Below are 9,413 nucleotides of genomic sequence, written 5' to 3'. Positions count from 1 at the left end.
TCTGTAAAAAGGTAATTGGGTATATTCGAAATAAACACACCGATTAAAGTCATGGAATTGTTTCGGAAACGACGACCTATTAATTGGGTCTTATAATTGCACAATATATAAGAAGGGGTGCCAGATAGTTTTTATTCATTCGGTCTTATTTTTTCAAGTAATTTAATCAACTAAAATAGCCAAAATTAACTGTAGTCTAAAAAAGAAATTTTTATAGAAAAAAAAAAGGATCAAAATGAGATTTTAAATTATTCAATATAATTTCTGTAGGTAGAATATAACAATTAGGATTGTTATTCTCCAAAATTAGATATTAAAATAACTTTGCGCAGGTACTTTGTTTTAGTATGAATGCCGCTTTGATTTACATCTATACCTACAGTTGAAATCAAATCAATGTTATTGAAGTTAACGTGAAATCTCAATATCGAATACTATTTATTATTTGTGCATAAACCAACTAGGATTCATAGACAAATAAAAATTAAATTGAATCGCCAATGTATTGTGGGAATGAATAAACTACGTACCCAATGATCTAAAAAATTATAAATGAAGAACCTTTCAAATGAGAGAGCTGAATTGAGAAATTAAAAGAAACCAAACTATAATATGCCTGATCTCAAAAAAAAAAAGAAATTTAAATATAACAATATACAGTCGCCGCCAAATATGTTGGCAAGAACTTGATTGCGCAGAAAACTGAAGGAGGAGCTAATGACTGACTAAGGGTACCTAATAAACCGAAGCTTTCCATTCAGTAGCGTACATATAAAGCATAACGAATTCAATGTCATACTATCGTACTACCTGTATGTCTTATTCTTTCAAATAAAAGTACCTGTTATAAATGTAAACTTTTTCTATCTTTTCTTATAATAAATGGTTCTACTCTCAATGTCAAATATTATCCTCTGATATTTTTTTCGTTATCTCGAATAATTCATTGCCGATTCGATTTATTTACCACGCCACTGAGTTAAGCAGTCTCGAAATCAGCAACACCCCAGAACCAATGCCGTAATAGTGCGAAGGAGATAGCATTAGCTCTCTCTGCGCCTTAGATTTGCCATCTTATTTGGCGGCGACTGTAGGTGTATATGAAAACATTTTTTTGGATGTGCGCAGAAAGGATGGTTAATAAATGTGCGAGTTGCACTAGCCACATAGGGAACGGAGTTGTCTCATGCTTCTTCGTTTCCTAATGAATTAGAGCAACTGGTTGCGCTAACCCTATAGGAAACGGAAAAATGTACCCCGGCACGGCACGGCTGGAAATAACATGGCGAGTAGTTGTCACCAGCACCTATTTCAAAAAGACTTAGACTTGATATCATGCCAGTGTATATCACCTTGAATGGGTAAGAATTATCTGACGTAAGTGTATCTGACCTTGGCTCCTTAGGCCACAAGTTAGACATAGATCAGTCTTTTTAATTCCTATTTTGATGAAACTAACGTTTATAAATAATTGATTAAATTTCGCATAATTTTCAACTGCATTGCACTAATCTATCGTGTAAGTTGAATGGTTTCTCAGTAAAAAAGAATATTTTTGAAACCGCTCGGAAAAAATATTTTGTCGAATATTTTTTTGAATATAACAAATACGTTTCAGATGTATAGGAATGAATTGAAGAACATTCAATTAGCTTTCAAATGTCTCCATACACGAGCAAATAGAGCGATGTATGCAACAAAAAACAAAAACCGTCGGTGGCCATTTTAAAGACGTCACTGCTATACCCTCCACCACTAAAAAACATGAAAACGAACATTTTGTGATCTACACAATGCCCTGAACACATCTTTACCTGTTGAAAAAAGTACGTTTGGTTAACAGTATGAATGAATATGAATGGGACAAAATTACAATTAAAAATTGGACAAAGCTCAATCTATTTGGGTCCTATTTTAATGAAACTGATATTCATAAATAAGTTATAGAATTCTGGATAATTTTCATATCGAACACATTTAACGTTAGTTCAACGTATAAAACAATAGTATATTCTAAAACAAGTTGCAGAATGGGCTCCTATTCCAACACGAATGCGAAATTCGAAAACGAGCGACGAAGGAGCGAGTTTTCGAACGCATGAGTCTTGGAATGGCCTTCTGCAACGAGTATTAGACGATATTTTCTCTATTTCAGTCAAGTTTTGCCAAAAATTGTCAAAATTCAATGAAAAATTCAGATTATATATCATAGTGACTTTTGTATTGTATCTTGGCAGTTGGTGTGACTGTTACGAAAATTGACAGATTATGGAATTTGAATATGAATCGTATGTTTCGAATTTAGACATAATTTACAATTACACATTAAATTCGTGAATTATGTCCGACGAAATCGATTTAACACTACCAGAATTATGAGAATTTGCGAATATGTAGCAAATCATTTCTCTATATCCCCAAATTATATAATATTGACAATTATTGACGTTTGTTGAAATGTGATAGGATTCGAAGTCAGCATAGACAACCACAAAATGAAAAATATATCTGAAAACTATGCTGTAATGAGTTCATTACAGCACTGTTTTTTAGAACTGTAATGAACTCATTACGATACAGAAATAGAGAAAAATAATTTTGAAATCGCCTTGACAAAAAATCATTTTTTGTCGAACATTTATTTAAACATAATAGAAACGCTTCAGGTGTCTGAGAATAAATTGAAGAACATTCAATAAGCTTTCAAAGCAAACCATACACCAGAGAATAGGTTGCGATGTAATTAACAAAAAACAAAACCGTCTGCGGCCATGATGATGACGTCACTGCTATCGCATCCACCATTTTGAAACTTACAACAAGCAGTTTCATGATCTGTTGTAGGTATAGAGAAGAGATATTGACGAGATGTTTCAGGTTGTGGCCGGTCTACTATACTAATTGTGTCCCTTGTTTCAACGAGATTCTGAATTATGAATTCCATCCCCGAATCGAGAATCTGGAAGGGTTGCAAAATATGCTTTTCTATACAGCTGTTAAGACCTCATGATCATCTCATGAAAATTCCTTTCACGCAATGATTTCTTCAGGTTTGGAAACAGATGGGGCCCAATCTGGTGAATACGGTGGATATTCTAACAATTCGAACTTTTATTAATGGATTTTAGCCATGGTCAAAATGCTTTTGAGATACGGTGCATTGTCCTGATGAATAAATTTTTTTCTTCTGCAAAATGAGTCTTTTTTGAATAAATTTCTCATTTGGCTTTTCCAAGATTCCAATAATTTTAAAAATTTATTTTTACCGATTTCAAAGTAATCCACAAACAAAATTTCTTTCGCATCCCAAAAACTGATGCTAAAACCTTCTTGGCCGATTTTTGGACAAGAATTTGTGTCGGAGCTAAAGACCAGGCTTTGTTTCAATTCAGAATCATGGTGATAGACACGAGTCTCATCCATAGTAATGAATCGACGCACAAAATCTACTTCATCCTTTCGAAACTCTCTGAATATAGCTAAGGACGTCGCATTCGTATGTGTTTTTGTTCCAGTGTAAAAGAATGCCGAGGAGAATGCTGCACACATTTTGCTCACAGGTTTCTGAAACCCAATACTTCAGTCGAAATATTGTTTAGTTTGCCCAATGAGATGACTAGGACTTCTACTGTATCTCTTTCATTAACTCAACGATTTTCCAATTTGATGTCCTGTATTTCTTCTAGGATTCTGGTGTTGTTGATGTTTTTGGATGTCCTTGACGGCATGTAGGATCACGTTTAAATTCAACAACCTATTTTTCTACTTTACTTATTGAAGGAGAAGTACAATTTCAATATTCGTTCGTAAATTTCCTTTCCTTTTGTACCTTGCAAAAATAAAAGTAAGAGAAGTTGCCGTTGGTTGCTGACCTGTAGTCGATAGGGTCTGCCTACCGAAACCACAAGTGATCGTTTTTTTGTTGTTTTCCACTGAGTGTTCCACTTTTTCATTATTGGTGAGGGCTTTAAGCCCGAAACACGTGTCTACGGTTAACGCTTCTCCTTGAGGGAATTGTCCTTAAACATTTCTTTCGATTTCAATTTCCCTCATCATTTTCTTTAAAAAAAATTCTATCACTGCACTGCACTTTTTTCCATTGGAATCGTCGATACTTAATGGCAGATTAAAATGAAACTTCACACACGTTCATATGAAGAGTGTACCAACTTCAAAAATAACTTATCATCTAACAACCATGATATTGTGTTCGTCACTGAATCCTGGCCGATTGATTGTATAGCGGATGGAGAATTGGTCGACGGAAAACTCCATACAGACTATACTTCTATAGTCTGTATGGAGTTTTCCGTCGACCTGTTCCTTCGAACAGGGCCTCTACCGCCTGTGATAAGAGGATGGGGGTGGTGTTATGCTTGTGATCCGCAAGGACCTCGAGTCAGCTGCTCTTCCGGAGTTCCAGATTGATGCTGAGGATGTTTGGATTTGGGTATCATATAGTGACATTCGGCTATACTTGTGCTGTGTATATTTGCCTCCGGGTGAAAGGTTCGCAGTCTCAAGTTTCCTAAGTAAGCTGAAGATAAATTTCCGCGAGGTCAGCGAGGGTGATCGCGTGTTGATATGTGGCGATTTAAACTGTGCCGGAATTGAGTGGACGAGGTGTGCCTCTGGTCTGTTTTTAGAGCCAACATTGAGGGCAAGTGCTCGAAAATGGTTGAGTCTCTGTCCTTCTCGGGTTTGATCCAGTTCAACTACATAACTAATCATCGAAACCATATTTCGACCTTAGGTTCCAGAATGCTTGGCTTCGTTCTTAGGCATGGAAAAGTTTTCCAAAAGAATGAGACTGTCTTAACAGTATACCATGCATTTGTCTCCTCACGATTGAACTTCGCTTCGATCATATGGAACCCGAGATACGACTGCTATGTTCGGCGCTTGAAGTCTGTTCAGAATAAGTTCATTCGGTTTCTGGCCTACAAATATAAAATTGTCATTGGAAATCACGACTACACGTATGCTCGTAGCAATTTTCAGCTTCCCAGGCTAGTCGATATAAGATTCATGAATGATGCTTCATTCATGTTCAAGCTCTTGAATGGTTTGATTATTGCTCCTGGTATTTTGGAGGAGATTCGCTTGAGGGTTCCTGATCTAAGATCTAAGACTCCGGTTGGATAACATGTTTTAGATATCCCTTAGGAGAAAAAACTACACCGCAAATTTCCCACTTGTCAGGATGATGACGACCTCAGGTGTCGTCTATCCATACGTCGATTTCTTTTCCTGTTCGCTGAGAACTTTTAAAATGTAATTTTTTTCCGTTTGTTCAGTTCATAAGTAAATAACATGTATAATTAAGTTTTATTTGTAACTGAGTGAACACTCTGGGGACTTTGTCCTATTTGTGTTCCAGTGGAAAATGAATAAATAAAAAAAAAATTAGGCTATTAGTAACTCCTTCTCTTATGGGACCGCAACTCTTCATCTGGAAAGAGCCCTATCCTTAAAGATTAAGGTTTCTCTAGAAAGAAAACAGTGGCGTGTAGATCGAAAAAATATTTGAAATTATCGCTCGAATGTTCTTGCTGAATTTCAGAAAGATCGTATCAACAGATTCTCTCACTCAGGATCACTCAGGATCCGACAACATTGAAGTATTGATTACTCACATTTCATATATGTAAGTGAACATTTTATTGATCTCCAAGGGCGCAATATGTGCATTAATGACAAGCGCTCAAAAACTGCTGAAGCGAAGTTAGTAGGAATTTTTTATTTCTTTCGGAGTTTCGATTTGTCACACACCCTATACAACAGTGAATATTTATCTTAGAATTTGCAGTTATCTGAAACAATGAACACTCGATTGGAAGTATAATATCGCCTGTTGAGATTTTTCTGATATTTTTACCTCTTTCGTATAGATCCGGATGATTTAGTTCATTTTGAAATTTGCTGACTGTTGAAATTTTTCTAATAATTCGATCTCTCTCAGTTAGATATCATGCTCAAGAATTTAGCGTATCCAATCACCTGGAGGAGATAAAGAAAACCACAACAATGATTTCCGGCCCATTGAAATTAGTCATGCATGTTTTATACGGGAACCGAGATGTACCACTCATTAAAAAAGTTTTTTTTAGATTCTTTTGATGATGAAGCGGTATCATTGAGAAGCTGTGGTTGTTGTTCTAAAATTTCCAGTTGAATAATTATACAGTTAATTATCATCATCGGCATGGATTACCTATTGACATACCTATTTCGATAGGTTGAAAGGACATTAAAAGGAGATTAAATATTATTTGAAATGCCTATTTATTGTATGGTTGGATGTAAAGTTGTTCAATATAATTAAATTTATTTCAATTAGGAATAATGGCCACATTTTGATAGACCACGCGTCGAGAATTAATTTCCCCAGGCCTAAATGATTTGTTGAAGATTACATCTCAATTGAATATTCGATGAGAGTAGCAAACCTGCGGCAGAATCTTAAAATATCGTATTCAATGACAAAAAAAAGGAGAATTTATGACGGGATACTGAAAATTTTTCAATCATAATGTATTATTTTTTTTTACTTGAATTCTATTTCAATTACAGCCCACTTATTATAAAGAACTTGTTTTAATTTGTAACGTTTTTTTTTAGCTAAAACCTGTGAAAGTCCATTGTTGCATAATTTAATGCAGAAATTAATTATTTGACATATTTGAAAGAATTTCAATTAAATGATACAAATATCAATAATGGGATCCATTCTCAAGAAGTTGAATCTCCATGATCAGTAAGAATTGTAATATTCATTTTATTCGTTATACACCCGCAAAATTAGGGGAAAGGGCAAAATTTCAACGAAGTATAGTTTTGGATTGAAGCTTGATTTTTTGGAAACACAACTTTTGAGATGCCATACTCATTCACTAAGTTTTGTTTTTATACAGCAGTGAACAAAACGAAATGAAAAAGTTTTTTTTTCAGAACACCATGTGGAGTGATTCGTTAACAGCCGAGAATATGTTGCCTCATATTTTCTGAACATGTTATTTTTTTTATTGCAATATCTCAATTTGAAAAATATAGCACTTCATATAGGATTATTGTTGGAGCAGAAATTTATTTGAAACGTTAAGAACTTTAGGTTAACTTCAACCGAACCAAAAGTGTGAATAAATTTCATGAAAAAATTAATTGTATTGATGAATTCAAATATATTTTTTTACCGATGAACAGAAACATTAAAAAGTAAAAATGAATTTTTTTCATAAAATCAAAAAACAACTACATACTATTAAACTTTGGCGAGTCTTTCTCGAGCCAAGTTACGGGGTGCGCCCTCTGCCAGGGGTTTAGTGTTTCGTCCCGAGATCACTGGTGGACTCTTCAGTTGGGCTATCCAGCGATCTCTGCCCAAGACACACCATCCTGAGAGGAGACTCTGTTGCAACTTCTTTTAGACCGCTTTATCTGAGTAGGTTAAATGGCGGGAGTTGGGATTGCCTGTCACCTTAGAAAGGATACATCGGCTGAACTATCTTTTTGTGGAAAATTAAATGATAACGTGCACCAATCACTGACGGTCTTCGAAAGACTTGATTTGAAAAGCAAGCTTTAGACGCTTGTATCTGGTGCAAGATTCGTCGTAGTCCAGAGAGTCTCTGACTAATGTGGTTGGGGTGTATTATCGACTTCCCAAGAGTTTGGAGAGCGATTTCGTGAAGAAATTCCTTCAACGGTGGTAGGTTCGCCTCACGATGGAGTTGGGAATTGCGAACTAACCAGGGCGCGTTGAAAGCTGTCCTGAGGAATTTATTTTGGAAGACTTGTTATTTTGAATTTCGGCGCGGAGGGTGAGAAGGCCCAACACGTTAAAACATAAGTTACAGTGGTACGGATTGTTGCCTTGTACAAAATATATTTGTTTTGAAGGGACATGTTGCTGCGATAAATAATGTCAAAAGTTCTTTTATTGTATGAGTTTCATGTCTCATATGAATATAACGTGTGCCTATTTTTATATGAGAATATTAAACACTCAAACAAATATAGACCATAGACTGTGAAAAAAAATTACATCTCAAATTTTCCTAAGCGAGATTCCCTAAAACGCGACCTTGATCAATTCTTCTGGTTTTCCTTCCAATGCACAATCATTTGCATTATGTGTTCTACCAGTAACTTCTTTACAAATTTGCCACATCGTTTATTGACTCTTGTTGTCTGACCTCTTAATTCTCTTCTCATATACATTTCTTTTTTTTTCCATAAAACCATGTCATATTCTTTCTCCGCTTTTTTGTAAGTTTCGGTTACAGCTGATTTGAGTTTCTTCAGACCAATAGAATGTCCAACTTACTTTCTATGTAATTAATTTTAGGTGTCCTGTACGTATTTTTATGTTTCTTGTTCCTGTTCAGTTTTCTGGGAAAATTCTCATTAAACATTCCTCTACGATCTGTCATGAAAATCTTTCTTATTCACTTGCTGTACAAGTTGCCTGTTTTGATCTAGTAACCGTGCTTGAAATTTCTCTTTTTCTCTCTGACCAGAAAATCTAGAAAATATGTTAGTTATTTTCATTTTGTAGTTCATAGCGAATTATTTTTTGTGTCCTATGACCTGATAGGTACATGCATTCCGAAAACCAGACTTTCCGAATTCTCTATATTTTTGTGTGAATGTTGGAATTAGAAGAACTTGTTGTGTTTGTTACTCTTGTATACTCATTAGAATTAAATGGACCAAAAACATTTTCGATGTTGAAGATGATGCTTCAGAAGTAATGCCTAATAAGGATGAAGGGGTTGAAAGGATAATAATATTACTTCTGATCCAATTCAGATGACCATGAAATTCTTCGAACAAGAATTTACTCTCAATTTAAACTAGGTCTATTTAATGATGACATAAAACATTAATGGTTTCAGATGAAGATGAAAGAGTATGAATATTTCAATTATTTAACGATGATAATTGGCGTAAGAAATACCGGTGAATATACCAAGTTGTCACTTCAGCGAGATGAACGCACGAATGAATAACATGTGTACGTCTTGTGAATTTTACGAAGCCGAGATTGATGTGTTGCCTATAGATGGTATCGGGTCGTTTAGTTACATATAAGCGAACGAACACTTGGTACATATCATTCTGCAAATATTGCTAATATCTATAAATAACCTTCACGTTAAAGAATGAAATTTCATTTTATTGAAGAAAAAGTATATTGTGTCACTGAAATGGGGTTGATTATTGCTATTCTTCAATACAAAATACAAGTAATTAGTTTTTTCTACACCCGTCCTAACATAATAATACACTTATATGCCCATAATCCGTTTCATGATGAGATCCATTATGATAGATATTTTTCATTGCCATACAGATTTTTAATCAATATAGAAAACCATAATCCAGCTTTCAGTTCTTTTGATGTTTCTATT

Source organism: Harmonia axyridis, chromosome 6 (genome assembly GCF_914767665.1).
Source record: "Harmonia axyridis chromosome 6, icHarAxyr1.1, whole genome shotgun sequence".
Taxonomy (NCBI): domain Eukaryota; kingdom Metazoa; phylum Arthropoda; class Insecta; order Coleoptera; family Coccinellidae; genus Harmonia; species Harmonia axyridis.
The sequence above is the reverse complement of the archived record's forward strand: the minus strand, read 5'-3'. Positions refer to the sequence as shown.